The sequence below is a fragment of the Lissotriton vulgaris genome, chromosome 8, assembly GCF_964263255.1.
Source record: "Lissotriton vulgaris chromosome 8, aLisVul1.2, whole genome shotgun sequence".
Taxonomy (NCBI): Eukaryota; Metazoa; Chordata; class Amphibia; order Caudata; family Salamandridae; genus Lissotriton; species Lissotriton vulgaris.
This window is the reverse complement of record NC_141696.1, coordinates 677562402-677581895: the sequence shown is the minus strand read 5'-3', so window position 1 is coordinate 677581895 and position 19494 is coordinate 677562402.

Below are 19494 nucleotides of genomic sequence, written 5' to 3'. Positions count from 1 at the left end.
TCCAGTATCCCACCGTGGCTGAGTTTGCCCCTCAGGCCTGTGTGTAGGTGTATGGATCAACCCCAGAATGTGGCTTCAAGTATGGAACATCAGTTCTGCCTCACAGAGTTCGAGCTATATGGCCTGTTCCTGGGGAGGGAAATCATTTCACCGCTCTAGGTTATGCATCTACGTCCATGTCACATCATTAGGTGATGCTGTGTCGTTACCACCCCTGGGCAAACCTGGTTATCAATGTGAAAAAAAGACCCCAGACCTCTTCCAATTTATGCATTTTATGATTGAGATTGTTTATAAGTTTTTCGTAGGTGGTGATTTCATGCATGTCCGATAGCCTTATTTTATAATGTTGGCAGAAAAGGTGTGGCGCAGCGGCCAGGGCGACTGACCCCTGACTCTGGGGATCACGGTTCGATCCCCGGCACTGGCGACTGGGGTCTGCCCAGCACCCTGTGACTCTGGGCAATAGCTTGCTTAATCTTCCCAACGGCCCCCAGCTCAGGGAAAACTTACGGGTAGCTGTGCGCTTTACAAATACAGGATTATTATTATTATTATTATAGGAGGGTGGCATGGTGAATTTCCAATTGAACATGATCTTCACCTTTGCCACTGCAGGGGCAATTTATTTCCATTTTTTGTCATGGCGGGTTAATTCCGGGAGGAATGATGTATCATGCAGCAAAGCTAGCAGAGTCGTTAATCATGTTGATACCAAGTTCGCCCTATACCATGTCCCAGACTGATCACCACTAATGCCAGTGAATCACACAGTCCAAAGGACGTGTACAATATCATAATATGAAGCAGTGTACCATTAGCATTGTGAGTCTCCTTACACGCTTCCCTTATAGAGCTTGTGTAGGGTCAGGTGGTGGAGGTTGACGCATGGGGAGGTTTTGTCCTTTATTCGCTCCCCCTGCCTTTGAAAGACACAGCAAGTGGTTGATGGTTTATATATAAGCAGCAAATGTCCAAAGCATCTAAAAAGCATCTAAAGTGACTAAATTGATTAATTATCCCAAGAACAGGGTTTTATCTTAATGCTGAGTCCGGCTCTCAGAAAAATGTGCTGCTTTCCCAAAAAGTCTAAAGTGGAGGTGGCACGATTTGGATATATGCAGATGATTGGTGGAAATCAGTTGTAAGTAGTGAGAGTCATTGATGACTCGTGACATCAAAGTTCAAGAGTGGGGGCACATTAGATGGTTACAGTACGGGTAGCCTTGGATGCAGAGGTGGCCATTCTAGTAAGTTGGTGCAGCTTGTATCCTGTGACTCTGCTTGAATACCCAATTATTGAATTTTCTTTTCAGTGTCCTCCTGTGATGTTCATCAGGGTCAGGACTGGTGAGACTGACTGGACTGACAAAATGTGCCTCTCGGTCATCTGCCATTCAAGCTAGTTATTTGGGACTAGCACTGACAGAACCCAAATGGAGCTCTAAGTTAATAAGAGGGCAAAGAGGTTTTCTATCTAATAATTTACCTCGCATCCTGTGGGAAGAAGTAGGCCTATAATGGCAGAGCAGGTACTGAGATCAAAAGGGAAAGGAAGCAGAAACTTAATTTGAAGTGGGTCTGACAGTTCCAAAGTGCAGAGAGTGTACAAAAATGGAGCTAGGTAGTGGAAAGGCGCTGGTCAAAAAAGCAAACCTTAGTTTGTGCAAGGGATCCAGATCCCAATGTCTTAGAACGTGCTTCCTCTCCGCCTTTTTAGCCAAGGAGGCCCCTGCGTGCTGGACTGTCTCAAAGATGATGTATGAGATTCAAATGCACAAATCTTATGGCTGCAATCTACCTCCCTAACAGTGGTGGAGGAACATTTGAATATTCCATCAAAAGTGTTGTTGTTGTTGGAGGCCATTTGGAGGAGGCTGCTGTGGTGATGTCAGCTACAGAATAGAATTTTATAGGAATATGTTGATGTCATGGGGTAAGGCATTCCATCTGGGACAGTTGCTCGAGTGCCCCTGCTTGAAGAGAGATGTTTCCGGAAATAAATACTTAAAGAACTCATTTCAGTTGTGTCTGTCCTTTATCCCCAAATTGGCGACGAACTGGTATGCTTTTGATCACTTGGAGATGTCTCCTGAAATAAATACTTAAAGAACTCATTTCAATTGTGTCTGTCCTTCATCACCAAAGCTGCCTGTTCTGTTGAGGCTCAAATATGCCTGCAAGAAGAGTCCAAAAATGGCTCTTTGCCTGTAATAAACAAAGGTCGCTCACACAGCACATCAATTCCTGTGAAGAATCTGGGGCTGCAAATTACTCTAGACTCATTAGGAAGTACTTCTTTGCCTGAGCTTGTCATGTCCATTCCTATTTCCAGGGCTTCCTTTTCAGTAGAAAATAAGTCCCAGGTTTTTGGGTGAAAGCAGAAGTCTGTTAGGCTTGTTGCATGACTCCCACCTCCGCTACAAGACTTTGTTACAAAACACTTTCAAATTTGAAGTCCAGGCACAGGACCCAATTTGAATTAGGAGAATATCTTGGTGAAATGTAAAAGTTCAATTGATGTTAATGTTGAAAATGTTGAACATAGCTCCAGAGTGGAGAAGCCATGCATGTTAGGAAAAGGTGAAGTTAGGGGGTATGATACCCCCTCTTCAGACTCTGCATCTCTTGGTGCTTTGGTTTAAAGTCAACATGTAAGAAACGTTTGTGTATTAAGCAATCATGATGTCGCTATATCAGCACAAAGGCTAATGACCTTGATGTAGATTATTTAAGTCCTGTACCGGAATGCTTATGTCGAAGTTTGGGGGACCCGGAATTGTAAGGTTGTTCAAGTCTCCTTAATTTGATGGAGAGGGCACAAGTTAAAGCTGTAAGAGGGGGACAACTCCTGGGGCTAGACCCCCAAGATTTTCATTGTCTCCAATATTTATGAAAGGAGCCAAGATAGGGGGGAGATTTGATTGAAACAGTAAGCAATTTGAAGCAGGAAGCTTAATCTTTTGCTCAGTGTGAATAGCTTGAGGAATCTGTTGTTGGGCCCAGGAGGGGGCTTAGGAAAATAAACAAGACACACATGAATTAACAAATGAGACCAACTCCCTGGGAAATGTTTCTGACTTTACTCTAGATTTGTCAATGTGGAATCCTCTCTCTTTAATGCCAGTAACTTTCCGGGGTTTTAAAAAAAGCTGAGGCACATCACCCCACTGATGTGGTAAGCAGTGGCATCTTTGTTTCAAGATGTCCCTACCTAGTTTTGAAAAGAGTATGTGTATTTGGGAAAAAAAGAGTTTTTTTAAGATATAGCGCTCTTCATTGATGTTAGGGGGAGTAGGAGAGATTAAGAAAGGAGGGGTGGTAGAAATTGTAAAGATCAGCTGAAATCATACGATATAAATAATTCGAGAGAATTTGCTAAGTCCTCAATCTTAAGAGAACCCCCAAATAGGGTAAATACAGTTAGGAAAAAAGCTAAAACTGTGAAAAACTTGCTATTGAGTGGAAACCTGGTCAGAAAGACTTAAAGATCCAAGCAAAGTCTTGGGGAAATGGGAGAAGGTAAAGTAAGAATCACACAACAGTGGTAAATGAGGTCACTAGGGGTACAAATTGCATAATTATTGGGAATATTGGGAATGATAAAAACAACAAAGGCCCCAGGGGGAGATCTTGAAGTAATGAGTCTAATAAAAGAGACCTTCAGTGATATTTCTAACAGTACAATCTATAATGAATAGGAGGACAGATAGCCAGCCTCTTAACAAGTTCAAATTGTTGAAGGCATTGGCTACTATTAAAATATTAAGGAAAACTGCTACAAATGGCTTGGCAGCAGTTGGCTTTAAGGAGGTTGCACGGGAAGAAGTAATCAGAGTTTCGTTTACCTCAAAGGAGACAAAGGACTTGGTGGAAGCTGCTGCTCCAGTCCTGGCATCAAATGGCATTAGTCTCTATGAGAAGAAAGAGGAAATGCATTTCGCCCCATGTTTATGTGAACATGGTGGGAAAAAACAGAACCAGGTCTATTTAGCCAAACCACTACGGGCAACACAGCGATCAGGTTGTTAGAGGAGCTGGTGGGAATATGATGGTTTAGAAGAAAGAATAGTTACTATTACCTTTCCCAATCTTAGAAAATTGGGTTTAAGAAGCATACCCCCTTGTTGGCAGTTTGATAAGTTAAAGAGGGGAAGTGATTGTAGTACTTGGGGCCATGTCACACAGAGAAGAGAGAATTATTTCTTTAAAAGCACTCAAGACCGTTTGTACGAGAGTAGGGTCTGCTTCCTATGGTTACCCTAACTTTTTGCTGTGTTTCACTGTTTTTTGACTTTTTTATAGCTGTGGCCCTGCTAATCAGGCCCACAGCCTAGCTGTACTCTCTCTAAATTGATCCCATATACTTTAGGTACATACCAGATTAGTTACTGGGTCACACTTGTGAGCCCCTGCATATGGTAACTTAGGTACCCAAGGCATAGGTGCACCCTATCCCTACCAGGGACTGCAGCATGTATTGTGCCACCCCTGGTTAGCCTTCCAAACTGACACCACAGGTTTGAAATTGCAGCCTGGATATGGTGGAGTAATCACCCTACTTAGATATAGTATACCTATATCTATCTATCTATCTATCTATCTATCTATCTATCTATCTATCTATCTATCTATCTATCTATCTATCTATCTATCTATCTATCTATCTATCTATCTATCTATCTATCTATCTATCTATCTATCTATCTACCTATCTATCTATATATTCACTGAAAAAAAACATAGGTTTCACACCAGTTATAGTTACCTGGAAATTTTACTGACATAAAACCATTGAAATTCCCACGTTATAGTTAGTTGGACTCACTATAACTTGTGCGTGTAATGCACTGCTGATGACATCACATATTGCATCACTCATGACATGGTCAGTGACATCACTCATGCAATATGTGATGTCATCAGCAGTGCATTACACACGCAAGTTATAGTGAGTCCAACTAACTATAACGTGGGAATTTCAATGGTTTTATGTCAGTAAAATTTCCAGGTAACTATAACTGGTGTGAAACCTATGTTTTTTTCAGTGAATTTAATAGGTTTTTTAAATGCTAATTCCTAAGGTGTGAAACCTATGTTTTTTTCTGTGAATTTCATAGGTTTTTTAAATGCTAATTCCTAACTATAACTGGTGTGAAACCTATGGTTTTTTCTGTGAATTTCTTAGGTTTTTTAACTGCCAATTCCTAACTTTTTATAGGGCCTCATACCTATGTGTTCTTTTAGTGAATTTCTAAGGTTATTTTTTTGCAAACATCTATAGCTTAGAAAGGTATGTTTTTCTAAAAATGAATCCTATATTGTAATATAATATATATTTTTTTAAAGTATATTCTTTTTTTTAATATTTCACTTTGGAGCGCTCCCGGTGTATGTGTTTTGAAGACAGCATATGTACAGGACTCTATGGATGGATGAGTGTGTATATGTGTGTGTTAGTGAGTAAACGACTGTCTCACTATTGTCTTTTTCAGTAACAACATATGTTTTAATCTAGTATATGTGAGTATTGATATATATAAGTGAGTATATGTGAGAGTGAAAGATTGTAAGAGTTCCTGTTTAAATAAGTATGTGTTTCTATAAGTGATTGATTAAGAGAGTAAGTATGTGTAAGTTTCCTTAGAAGTAAAGTGGTAGTGTGTGTATAGCTGTATATGCAAATTAATGGATGTTCAATAGTTTTTTTGCAAGTATGAATATGTGTGTGAGTAACTTTTGGATGACTGTCGGTGTGTAACAGGATGTATAGGTCTATCACTACATATGATGAGTGAATATATATATGAATTACTATATAGAACTGTTGGTGAATGAGTGGATGTGTATGTAGATGTTGGAATTACCTAATAAGTTGTTGTAATTGGTGTTGGTTTCTCCTTTTTTAATAAAATGTTGGTTTCTATTTTTGAATATGTGTGTCAAAGGTTATTTAATGCTAATTCCTAACTAAAAGTCTCACTTTATAAGTAAGACTGTTAGCGCTCTAGTTGTTCTTTAGAACACTCTGGTACATACTATCATTGGGCTATAGTTGCGCTACATCTGGCTGATATTTGGGCTACATTTGTATTTTTTTGTGTCTGGTGGCCATCTTTGGGCTACATTGGGCTACATTGGGCTACATTGGGCTACATTTGGGCTACATTTGGGCTCTGACATATATATAGCCCAATATAGCCCAATATATATTTTTTTAAAGTTAATTTTCTTAAAAACAACTGGAGCATATATCTTGAGAAATAGCAAATGCACATCGGGCTACTAGTCCTTCCAATTATTTAAAAAATTTTTTTTAGTATTTTTATTTTTGTTGCCCTGGAGCGCTCCCGGTGCGCGCCCTGGTGAGCGCCCCGGAAAGCGTAGTATTTTGAAGCGCCCCGGTGCGCGAACCGGGAAGCGTCCCGTTAGCATCAATGTCGTGATCGAAAACAACATCGTGACGTGACGCGTAAGCGCGACGAATCGCGTAGCCGCGTGACACATGTAAGCGCCCCGGAGCGCGACCCGGCGCACGTAGCGTAAGACCGTCGGATCATGTGACCTGAAAATAACACTTTTCATTGATTCCTAATTTTTTTTTTCCAAATGAGGAGAGCCCCCACCTTTTTTCCTCATTCTTACTTTCTTCTTTAAGAGAGCAAGAGCTATTTTTTTGTGAGAGACCAATAATGGCTACTCTACTTGCTGCTGCTGGTGCTCCAACACCACCACCACCACCACCACCAAAAGGACCACCACCACCTCTGCTTTTTGGTGGTGAGCAGGACGAAGAGGAGGAAGAGGAGCAGGAGGAGCAGGATAGACAGTTCCTACCAGAGGAACCCCACCCATCTTGTGTAAAGGAGCACTGCATTTGGCAATTCTGTAAGTTTCCTGCAGGACTGAAGAAAGTTAATGCCCCTAAAGTAACATGTCTAATTTGCAGCAACATCCTTTCACGTGGCAATCCTGCTAAAAAATATAGTTTTGGCAACCACTCCATGATTCGCCACATGGAGAGGTGGCACTCAAATAATTTGGCCCAAGCACAGGTGAGAGCTATGGCTGAAAACCCAAAGACCCCTCAGCCTAGCACCTCAAGTGCTGAATCATCTTTGGCAGCAACTGAAGGGCGTCAAATGGTGCCCAACATCCAAAGCAAATTCTCACACTTCAAAACAGTTTGTATTTATTGTGGGGCTACTATTGCTTATGGAGAAAAAAGTATCACCTTAATTAACAGAGCAGAAGAAAACCACAAGAGCTCTCACAAACTAAAGCAATTATTCTTTATTGTTTTTTTTTTTGCTCTTGTTGAGCCATTTTCAAATCCTTCTGTTTTTTTCGAAGTACTAAAAAAACAAAAAAAATATAAAATTGTTTTGAAAAACCAAAAAAAGTAAAAAATGTTCACAAAAAAATATTTTAAAAAAAGTTCTTTTCAGAACTACCTCCCATTTATATAAAATGACTTACATTTTTAAACTCTGCCATTCTCTTTTTTCTTCGGTGCGCTCCCCGGTACGCGTACCGGGAGGCGCACCGAGAGCGCAACCAAAAAAAAAGGAGTGAGCATAAGGGAAGGACACAGAGAGAGTAATGATAAAAGAAATACAGCCAGAGGGATGTTCTATACAAGTCTCTATCTAGGTTTTGTAAATGCAAATTCTATTAGCGAATAACGTTTTTATATGTTAATATCCTTCTGGTACCACCTGAGCAGCCATCTCATTTCTCAGTAGAACTGAGGCACAAGAGAGCACAAAACAAGAGTGGAAAACGCAAAAAGGGGGCAGGGTAGAGACCCCCTTACCTCCTAGCCCTTCTCAGGTTGTCCCAGAAGGACTCCCAAGGACAAAAAAAGAAAGAATACATTTATTTTGTAATGAAATTGCTGGGTGCAGTACGGTACGTACGCGGGCCTGTACGCGTACCGTGCGCGCACCCCGTGATTTTTTTGTTTTTTTGTTTTTTTCACCGGTAAGCGCTCCCCAAAAAAATGTGGGAAATAAAATTACATAAAAACCACTGGACAGACTTTCACCAAATATAGAATAGACCCTACTACATACCAGTCCCTACCATTATCCCACATTTGATGGTATTCCATTGAGACATTTGGGCTGTAGCCCTGTCTAAATATCCTGAGGTAAATTACATGACAAAAACACATATGAAAGTGTGAAAATGTGGGGGGGATTCGTCAAGCGGGGCCGAGATAAAAGGGGGGTCCCAAAACGTGTTTTCCCCATGTTAATTTCCATAGGGCGGTCAACCTCACTTTTAGCCCGAACGGCTGAATGGATTTCCACCAAACTTGGCAAAATTGTAGGGACTGGTAGCCCGATGTGCCTTTGCTATGTCTCAAGATATGTGCTCCAGTGGATTTTGAGTGATTTAGGATCAAAAATATATATATATATCTATGGCCGCGCCCCGGTACGCGCACCGGGGAGCGCAGCGGGCGCGCCTAGCGACTTGTGCACGGAAAGCTGGTTGGCTCTCGGGTGTCTGTAAACATTCGCAACAGTCCGGAGCGGCTGCCATCTTGTGTCTCGGTAGGATCGAGACACAAGAGGTGGCAAAAACAAAGGGGCAAATGACCATAAGGGGGCAGGGTAGACCCCCCCTGACCCCCTAGGTTTGATGTGGGGGTGCCATAAAAGGGTCCAGAGACTGATCCATGAAGTCCAAGTCATCCATATCTTCCTCAGGATTGTTGTCAACAAGAATTTCGAAAGAAATATTAATTTTGTCTTGTTTTCCTTCCTTTTTCTTGCTGTAAATTGCATAAAAAAATATATCAGTAGAGTTAGGGCATTGTTGGGTTTAAGTTCAGACAGGTACTTTTGAGTTTTTAACAGTGAAGTTATCTTTGGGCAGTGTATGGTTTCAGGCAGGAAGTAGAACTATTAAAAAGTGCCTGTGATGAAGCCTAAGTAAATTCATAATTATACCAGAGAAGCCTAACTAAATTCATAATAATAACAGAGAAGTCTATCTCAACCTCTAACTCTTACAGAGGGACAGTATATAACTATCAGAAAACGTTTTCCCAAATTAACTTAAAGTGCATAACATAGTTCTCCTTTCAAATTAACACCTTACCTTTTTCAAAGTAGTTTAAGTTTTCTGTCAAAATTCTTTCCCAATGTACCTCAGGTAGTGTTAGTCAAAATGGCTGTGTTTCCCTCTCATTTTTCATATATATTCATGTACTTAACCAATCAAATGTCAGCACATAAAAGTACAAAATGTAAGTATCATTTTAATTGGTTGAAAATTCAAACAGTTTCATATGTGTTTTTGTCATGTAATTTACTTCAGGATATTTAGACAGGGCTACAGCCCAAATGGCTCAATGGAATACCACCAAATTTGGGTAAATGGTAGGGACTGCTATGTAGTAGGGCCTATTCTATATTTGGTGTAAGTGTCTCAAGTGGTTTTTATGTAAAAAACGTTCCCACATTTTTTAGGGAGCGCTTACCGGTGCGTGCCCCGGTACGCGCACCGGCAGCGTTACGGGAGTCCGCAATTTTGTGTTTCGGTAGAATTGAGACACAAGATGGAGGACAAACAACGATGGCAATGGGTAGAAGGGGTCACGGTAGACACTTCCTGACCCTCTAGGTTTTCTGAGGGGGGTTTAGGAGGCCCATTTATGTCCCCCCCATAAAAAACATTTTTTAATTTTTCACGGGGGGAGCGCCCGGTACGCGGACCGGGGGGCGTACCGGGGAGCGTACTTTGGTGAAAAATAGTGAAAAAAGTTAGAAAAAGAAAATCATTATGAGTGATCAGAGGTAGGGTAGCTCTGAAAAGAGCTTTTGGGTTCTGTGGCTGATTTAAGTACCTACAAGTAGGTTCCAATGCACAGTCTTAAATTCAGGAGGAATATTCTATTCCCCTCATCTGAGAAGTGCACACCATCTTCTCTGTAGATGTCTTGCATGTTGTAACGCAAGTTAATGTTGTATATTGAACCCATTCCATAGTCTCTCATGTAAGCAGAAACAGATTTATTCACATGTTTCCGTGCTTTCTCAAATTGTGGACAAAATTGGTTGGACCAGTTCCATTTCTGTCTTTGGCATATATTGGAAAATACCAAGGCAGTTTGTGGAAAAGGTGTCATCAATTGATCAAAGGTGTCCTTTAAAAGCATTTCCAGACCAACCCCAGTCATAGTGCCCAAGTCATTTCCACCACAGTGCACTATTAAGAGGTCAGGGTTTGGCAGATGCAAAAAGGTTTTCACCAATGGTATCAATTGGTGACATCTCAATCCTCTTTGTCCAATCCATTTGATTTCCACATTTGATAAATCAAGATCGTGAAAATTTCTGCTAGCTGCATACCTTTGAGCCCAGTGAATATAGCTATGTCCAATAATCCACACAGAATACACGGTGAGAGAAGGTTCTGGTGCAGTCAGATGAAGTGTGGGAATGAAATGGAAGTTGGAACAGTAGGAGAAAATTAATTGTGGAGTTTCCCTGCTCTTGAATCACAAGCAATGATTGGTGGATTTAGATAGTTGAAAACTAAAAGTTAGGGTGCATGGTTGTGTTTTGAGAAAGAAGCAATTTGAATGGTTAAGAAAAAGTCAATTAAAGCAATAATGCCCCGGATAAGCTGGTGTGTTGAGAGGTCAAACATCCTTGCTGACTTAATTTGCAACATTGTAGAATAAACTTATGAACCTGAGAGTTCAGTTAGGAGGGAGTTGCTATGGTAACAGGTAGAAAGGTCTGAGAGGGGGAAGGGTGTTGGTTTGAAAATAGTGAGGGAAGAGTTTTGATTGGTTGAAATGAGGTATGTGTGTGTAGAATTAGATTAGAGGTTTTCTGTGCCAGTCTTGGTTGCAGTGTATTGAGTGCATACCTTTTGCTCTGCTAAAAAAAAAATTGGCGTTTGTGTCTGACACTGTTCTCAATCTCCCAAAGCATTTGTAAAGGTAAGTAATGATTCATTTAATTTAGATAGAGACTTGTTTGCTCTATGGAGAAGATTTGGAAGCAGATAGTGAAGTTTCAGTAGTGAAATTGAATGCTTGTACATAGGACTTGTGCTGTGTTTGTAAAAAGCTATTTAAAAAACGATTTTGGGGTAAAAGAATGGCTTTTATATTTTTGAGAAGCAATTAACAGTGTCTGTCTCTGTAAAGAAATATATTTGAACCTTTTAGAATGATGTTACCTGCGTTACCTCAAATTAGGAAGCAGATTGAGATTCTTTCTTTTTGGTTTGTGGCATGTTTTTTGGAATTGCTTGATATTAAAATATGCAAAACAGAGGAATTGTCTTTTGTGAAATAGTGAAGTTTCAGTAGTGAAATTGAATGCTTGTACATAGGACTTGTGCTGTTTTTAAAATATTATTTAAAAAATGATTTTGGGGTAAATGGATGGCTTTTATATTTTTGAGAAGAAATTAATAGTGTTTGCCTCATTAAAGAAATATATTTGAAACTTTTACAATGATGTTACTTGCATTACCTCTGATTTGGAAGCAGATTGAGATTCTTTCTTGTTGGTTTGTGGCATGTTATTGGGAATTGCTTGATATTAACATATGCAAGAGAGAGAAATTGTCTTTTTTGAAATAGTGAAGTTTCAGTAGTGAAATTGAATGCTTGTACATAGGACCTGCGCTGTGTTTCTAAAATGCTATTCAAAAAACGATTTTAGGGGAAAATCAATGGTATTTACATTTGGGCCTTATTTATGATTGCCTTGTGCCGCCGGTGCATCACTTTTGACATGGGAAAACGTGACACACCGGTGGTGCAAGGCCTTCATAAATAAGGCCCTGAGTTTCTTTGCTGTTGGTTTGTGTCTTGCTTTTTGATAATGCTTGCTATCAACATTTGCAAGATAGAGGATTTGTATTTTGTGAAATAATGAGTTTCAGTAGTGAAATTGAATTCTTGTACATAGGACCTGCGCTGTGTTTCTAAAATGTTATTAAAAAAATGATTTTAGGGGCAAATCAATGGTATTTACATTTGGGCCTTATTCATGATTGCCTTGTGCCGCCGGTGCGTCACTTTTAACATGGGAAAAAGTGTTGCACCAGTGGCGCAATGCCTTCATAAATAAGGCCCTGAGTTTCTTTGCTGTTGGTTTGTGTCTTGCATTTTGATAATGCTTGCTATCAACATTTGCAAGATAGAGAATTTGTATTTTGTGAAATAGTGAGGGATCAGTAGTGAAATTGAATTCTTGTACATAGGACCTGCGCTGTGTTTCTAAAATGTTATTCAAAAAACGATTTTAGGGACAAATCAATGGTATTTACATTTGGGCCTTATTCATAATTGCCTTGTGCCGCCGGTGCGTCACTTTTAACATGGGAAAAAGTGACGCACCGGGGGCGCAAGGCCTTCATAAATAGGGCCCTGAGTTTCTTTGCTGTTGGTTTGTGTCTTGCTTTTTGATAATGCTTGCTATCAACATTTGCAAGATAGAGAATTTGTATTTTGTGAAATAGTGAGCGTTCAGTAGAGAAATTGAATTCTTGTACATAGGACCTGAGCTGTGTTTCTAAAATATTATTCAAAAAACGATTTTAATTTCAAATGTATTTTATTGGGTATTGCAGCAGGTTGAAAAGTAGACATTGTATCACATTTTACAGGCGTATGGCATGTATAGCGGACGGGACAGACCAACATGTCTTCCTTAATGAGGAACAGCCAGTCAATACAGACATGCCAGGCGGCTAGAATGACATCAGTAGTGCATATGACTTTCGATGCATGTGAATGAAGTAAGAAGAAAAACAAGAACCAATAACTCCCGTCCCACCCTCTACCCCCCCCAACCCACCCCCACCCCGACCAGTGTGCCATGTGGTGTCATGTGGATCAGCAACGGACCAAAAAAGCCCACTATCAATTCCCGGAGGGTCAGCGGGAGCTATTTGTGGCATCGGTGAGACGCAGAAGTCTAAGATATTTGGGGCACGTAACTTCGTTAAATTCCCTGGAGAGGAGGGTCAGCAAGGGAAGCCATGTTTTGCGGAATGCATCCGTTGAGTCAGTGAGGGTGGCCTGAATGAGCTCCATCCCCAGGGTATACCAGAGTTTGTGTAGCCAACCCGTGTGGGACCGTTTAGTTGTGGAACCCCATAGGGAGAGTATGTGCTGTGTAGCGGCTTGCATGGCGATGCCCATTTGCCGGCCTTTTAACGACTTCATGAGGAAGGTCAGCAGGTTGGGCAAGCCTAGCAGTGTGTATGCCGGGAATCTCGGTACTTCGGTATCAAATATGGAGTCTATATCATCTAGGACCACTTTCCAGTAGTCCCCCAGTACCGAGCATTCCCAGAGTAGGTGAGTCAGGGTGCCCTTCTCCCCACATCCCCTCCAACATAGGTCGCTACGCGCTGGATTCCCTTTGTGTAAGCGGACTGGGGTGAGGTGCCAGTACATGGCGAGCTTTACCGCTGCTTCCCTCGCCGCTGTGTTGCGTGTAGTGTGGGAAGCCCTATAATAAATGAAGCCCCATTCCTTAAATGTCAAGGACCTGCCCAGTTCAGTCTCCCATCTTTTCTGACTCTGTGTTTTAACCGGAGTGAACGGTGGAGTGAGTAGTTTGTATAATTCAGAGATGAGACGTTTATCCGTGTCTTTAGTGAGGAGCCACTTCTCAAATGGCGACATGGGGCGGCCCACCAAGGCAGCGGTGTCCGGGGTTGTAAGCCAGTGTCTAAGTTGGAAGTATTGGAAGAGGTGAGGATGTACTCTATCGTACCCTTGTTTGACGTCAGTGAAGGAAAGGAATCCCCGATGGTCAAAGAGGTCACCTGCAGCTCGACATGTCGTGTTACGCCATTGGGAAAAGGTGCCAGCACCAACTCCCGGGGTGAAGTCAGGGTTGTCCAGAATGGGAGTGAATGGGGAGGGGAAGGTGGTGAGGTTATGTTTAAGTGCTACCCTATCCCATATTTGCATGGTCGTTCGTGTGATAGGAGATCGCAGCATGTATCGTGGCCGATGTTGCCTCGCAAGGAAGGGGATCCGCCATAACGGTGATTGTGCCATTGCCCTGTCTTGGAAGAGCCATCTCTTCTCCGATTCAGGTCTGTGCCATTCCACCAAGTAACGGAGTTGAGAGGCCTGAAAATATCGCATGAGGTTGGGGACCCCCAGACGCCCATCGTCAATACTTTTGTATGCCAGTTGTTTGTGGATCTGTGACCGTTTGCCGTCCCAAACGAAGGCTAGCAGGATGTCCTGCAGGGTTTTCAGGGTGCCCGCTGGGGGCATGATCGGGATAGTCTGGAATATATACAAAATCTGTGGCAGGATCGACATTTTTACCGCCGTCACTCTCCCTAGTAGGGAAAGGGGTTGTTTGGCCCATCTTGCCAGGTCTGCCCGGATTTGGGCAGTGAGAGTGGTGTAGTTAGTCGACACTGTGAGATTTGTCGAAGACGTCAGGGTGATTCCCAAGTATGGTATTTGAGTGGTCAGCTGAAGGCCACTTCCCTGCCCGATAGTAGGAGCAGATGGGCGCGCATTCTTGCCTAATGGCAGGATTAGGGATTTATCTATGTTGATTCGGAAGCCCGATACCTCGCCGAACGAAGCCAGTTCATCCATAAAATAGGGTATAGAGTTGGTAGGCTGGTCTAGAGCAGCTATTACGTCGTCAGCATATAGACTGATGGTATGGGGTTCGTGTCCAAAGTTGACGCCGTGGATGCGCGGGTTATCCCGGATCCTCTGTGCCAGCGGCTCAATATACATGGCAAAGAGAAGAGGGGAGAGAGGGCACCCCTGTCTGGTGCCTCGTTGGATTTCAAAAGGATCGGAGCGCAAACCTCCCAGGCGAACCCTCGCTAGTGGGTGATGGTAACAGCTTGCTACCCGAGCGCAGAAGCGGTCGCCCAATCCGAATCGACACAAGACCTGTAGCAAGTAATCCCAATTTACGCGGTCGAAGGCCTTTTCGGCATCAATGGCCAGGAGCGCAGAGTCTAAGGTTTGGTAATGTGATTTGTCTATGAGGTGTAGCACTCTCTTTGTATTGTCACTACACTGTCGGTTGGGCACGAAACCGGATTGGTCCGGCTCTAGAATACCGGGGAGGCAAGGGCCGAGGCGTGAGGCAAGGACGCCCGTAAATAACTTCAAATCGAGATTTAATAATGAAATGGGGCGAAAGACAGAGCAGTGCGTGTGTTTTTTGCCGGGTTTCGGGATCACTACTACTTCCGCAGCAAGCATGTCTGGGGGAATAGCACCCATCCCTTCGAAGGAATTGAAGAGGCGGGTGAGTATGGGAGCTAATTGCATTTTGAAGAGCTTGTAAAACCCCGCCGAGAAGCCGTCTGGTCCCGGGGATTTGAGCGGACGCAGTCGGGATATGGCAGTCAAGATCTCATCTTGGCGTAGGGGGGCATCCAAGGCATCCGCGTCGGTTTTGGAGACTTCAGTTAGAGCTGTCGTTGCTAGGTAAGCTTTAATGTTTCCCGGCGGGACATCATCCTCCCCGTATAGGGAAGCATAGTAGGAGCGGAACGCTTCAGCCACTTGAGTGTCTTCCGTGAGCACCGCCCCATTGTCACCTACGAGAGTAGTGATTTTAGCTCGTTGGGTTTTGACTTTCAGGGCGCTGGCCAGCAGTCGTCCCGTCCTGTTCCCTCCAACGTAATATGTGTGTTTAAGTCGTAAAGCTGCGAATTCTGCCCTATCTATATCCAGGCTGGCTAGTTGGGCCCAGGCCACCTTCAGCTGCCTCTAGACCCTCGGGGCACCTGTGCGACTATGGACTCGCTCTAGTTCCGCGACCTTCGCCGTGAGGTCGTCTCTTTTACTTTTGCGGGCTTGAGTTTCGGCCGCTGCTATAGCGATAAGTTCACCTCGAACTACCGACTTCAGGGCACCCCAAAGAGCTGTGATGGGTATCCCCGGGGTATCGTTGGTAGCTAAATACTCAGTGATGCATTCGCTAATGCGTTTGGTGACCTCCGGTCTTTGTAAGAGCGTTTCGCGTAAACGCCATGGGCCCCGTGGGCGACGGGTCGCCCGGAGTTTGAGTGTCACCTCGACCGCGTCATGATCAGAGAGGGCTGCTGGCGTTATAACGGCCTCCTCAAGACACTGGATGAGGTCTGAGGAGCCTATGAAGTGATCCAATCTGGCGTACGTGTGGTGCACGTGGGAGTAGAATGTGAACTGGGTAGAGCGTGGATGTTTAGTTCTCCAAAGATCAATCAACTCTCTGTCTTTTAACCAATCATGTCCTGCGGGTGAAAGAGCTTCAGTCCCTCCATATCTATGTCCTGACCTATCTGTGAGTGCGTTCATGACTATGTTGAGGTCCCCCCCCTATGAGTATGGGTGCGTGTGGAGTTTGAAGCGCCTCCGAAAGAGCGCCTTTTAAGAAGGCCTCTTGTCCCGAGTTCGGAGAATATAGGGAGCCAATCGTGAGGTGTGTGTCACCCAGCTGGAATGCATGCACCAGGAGCCGGCCCTTAATCTCGCCTACCTTGGCACCCACCCTGCCCTGGAAGCCTTTGGAAATAAGGATCGCAACTCCCGCATGCTTTGTTGGAAGGGAGGAGTAGAACTGGTGCGGAAAGGCGCGGGAGCGCATTCTATGCCAATCTTTCTGCAAGAGGTGAGTTTCTTGTAGCAAGCAGATATCCGCCACAGAGTGCTCTAAATATGAAATAACTGCCCTTCTCTTTATCGGGTTGTTTAACCCCTTCACATTAAGCGTTAGTACCTTAAGGAGAACGTCTGTCATGGTATATTAGAGTGGTAACCCAGTGCATAGTAGGCTGCTCGCAGGCTACTTGACCGTGAGGTAGTAGGCCCTTGGGTGTGCCCCGCATTGTAACCCCTCATGTTCACTGGTAGTCCTTTGACGCATGGGCAAAGCGCCTGTTTTCCTAGATACAAAGTGGCACACTGGTCCCCACCCCTGAAAGTCCCCAAACCCCAACATCCCCCCCAAAACAACCCACAGCCACCACAGAATAAACGGGTGTAGAGGTATCTGAAAGACATCATGAGCAAAGGTTTGGCAGCACTCCCCGGTATTAAGCCCCCCTCCCCCACCCAACCCCAACAACCCTGAACCTTGTAGTCCCAATCCTGTTTCCCGGCACAGGATCGTGGTGAAAAGTACTGAAGGGGTCATTCCCGACGGCGGCCTCTCCGGCCCCCCCGCCCGACCCACCCACCGAGTGAGCGAAGTTCGTGCTGTGCAAGGTCTCTCCCTTGAAGTGGCCTATCATTTGGGAGATGAGGTTTCCTTAGCCACCTCAGCCACCGCTGTTTCACGCTCCTTGGAGATGACTGAGGCATCAGGTTTGAGGCGGCGAGACGGAGATCGCCCATAGTGGACAGTTTGCCATCCTCCTGTAGCCGATATCTGGGAGCTTCTGAGCACCATCTCGGGGTCGGTAAAGTCTAAGCCCAGGAGGTCGCAGGTGTCTCTGAGTGAACGCAGCTGTTGCAGTCGGCCATTCCATTTAAAGATTATTCGGAACGGGTGGCCCATGAGTACGGGATTTCTTTTTGCCGCAGATAGTCCGTCACCTGTTTGAACTCCTTTCTTTTGCGAAGAGTGGTGGCGGAGAGATCCTGGTAAAGGGCGATAGAGTGCCCCTGAAATTGAAGGGGCTGGGTGCGCCTGGCTTCCCTCAGGATCCACTCCTTCAACGGGAAATCCGGGAGGAAAGCCAGGATGTCCGGCGGGGGGGCTGAGGCTTTGCGAGGCAGACCTACTCTGTGTGCCCTATCTATGCGGATAGGAAAGTCCACCGGTTCACCCAGCACATTTCTGAAGAGGGTCTGGAGGAACTTGGTGATATCAGCCCCCTCTTCTGAGGCACTCCCGGACCCGTATGTTGTTCCGACGTGTGGGCTTGGAGGTCCAGCTGCTGGTCTGTGAGGCGGAGAATCTCCTGCTGGAGCTGTTCGATTTCTGCACTCCTAGTCTGGTCGGCCTCCTCAACAGCGACCAAGCGTTCGCCAAGGCCCTCGACCTCGCGCCGAAGCTCTCTGACCTCACCCGCCACCTCCTGTTGTAGGGACTTGAAGTCTTCTCTGAGTGAGTTAAATAAGGTTTCTAGGAAGGTCCTAGTGATGGGCACCTGGTCGTCTGCTGACACTAGCGGTGGTTTCCCCGCCCCTGGGGATGGCGGGTCTTTGCTAGATGTGGGCCGCGACTTGGCCAACAGTTCAGGGAGCGTCTGGGAACCTTTTTTCCCCCTCAGACCCGCCATGGCGTGGATGCTCAGGGCGCCCGCAGGCGGTAGGATGCAGGGACGTAGTCCGATGCGGGAAGGGTGGTGAAGTAGTGTCTAGTGCAGGGAGTCCTCAGCAAGTCACTGCGCACTGTGCGTTAACCAGTTGGAGGGCATTGTAGATATAGGCCACTTATGCACCAGCCAGAGGTGTGGCACTCCCTAACAGCTGCACGTATTCAGGTTACTACCACCCAGGGAGCCTGTGGGGCTCTATTAGACAGCACTCCGCCGGGGGCTCGATTATGCCCCCGAGCTTCCCCTGTAGCGCCCCCGTCCTCCTCACCTGCGTGATTGCAGCTTGGTCAGGGATCGCGGTCTTCCCGGTCAGTGCCCACTCTATCCAGAGATTTGTCGTTGTTCCAGATGTCTGGGGACCCCCAGGAGCTGCAAGGAGACTGCGCTGTTGTACCAGGAGGCCGTTGGTTCACCCACACAGTCAGGTCCAGGGTGTGGGGGCGGGGACCCCCGAGGCCAGGCCCGAGGCCGAGGCCTCGATTTTCGCGACTGCCTGCCGGACTGCTCTGGACGCCGGTCAGGTCGCTCCGGTGAAGGCGCGTCTCCTCCGCAGCTCCGATGTTGCAGGCAGCGGGGGGCAGGCTCCGGAAGACTCCGCAGGTGAGGGGAACGCTGTGTGCGCCAACCAGCGCTGGTCAAGTCTGTCAGCAGGCCCAAGCCGGGGCGTAAAGTTTCGTGGTTGTCCGTCGCGCGGCCCCCACGGCCAGCTGAGCGCCGGTGAGGCAGTTGTCCCTCGGGCGGCTTTCGCGGCGGCGGTATGCAGAGCGGCTGCTCTCAAGCCCGCAGCAGCGTCCTTAGCGTTGATAGCCCGCTCCGGACAAGTTCCATGTAACCGGTCATCTGTGCAGGAGCGTCCGGGCCCTGGCGCCGCTGCTTCCACCGGCTCTCGGGTGCAGGCCCCCCGGGTGGCCCCCAGCGCACATCACGGGGCTACAGGCGCACCCTCAGGACACCGCAGCAATGTGGCCGCTTTTCCGCGATTTGTGGCAGTGGTCGGGAGAGAAGTAGGCTGTGTTTCGTGATGGTTTGGCGGGATCGGGCAGGGAGCTCCGGAGACCTGCGTCCGATCACGCCGCCATCTTGGACACGCCCCCCAAAAAACGATTTTAGGGGCAAATCAATTGTATTTACATTTGGGCCTTATTCATGATTCCCTTGTGCCGCCAGTGCGTCACTTTTAACATGGGAAAAAGTGACGCACCG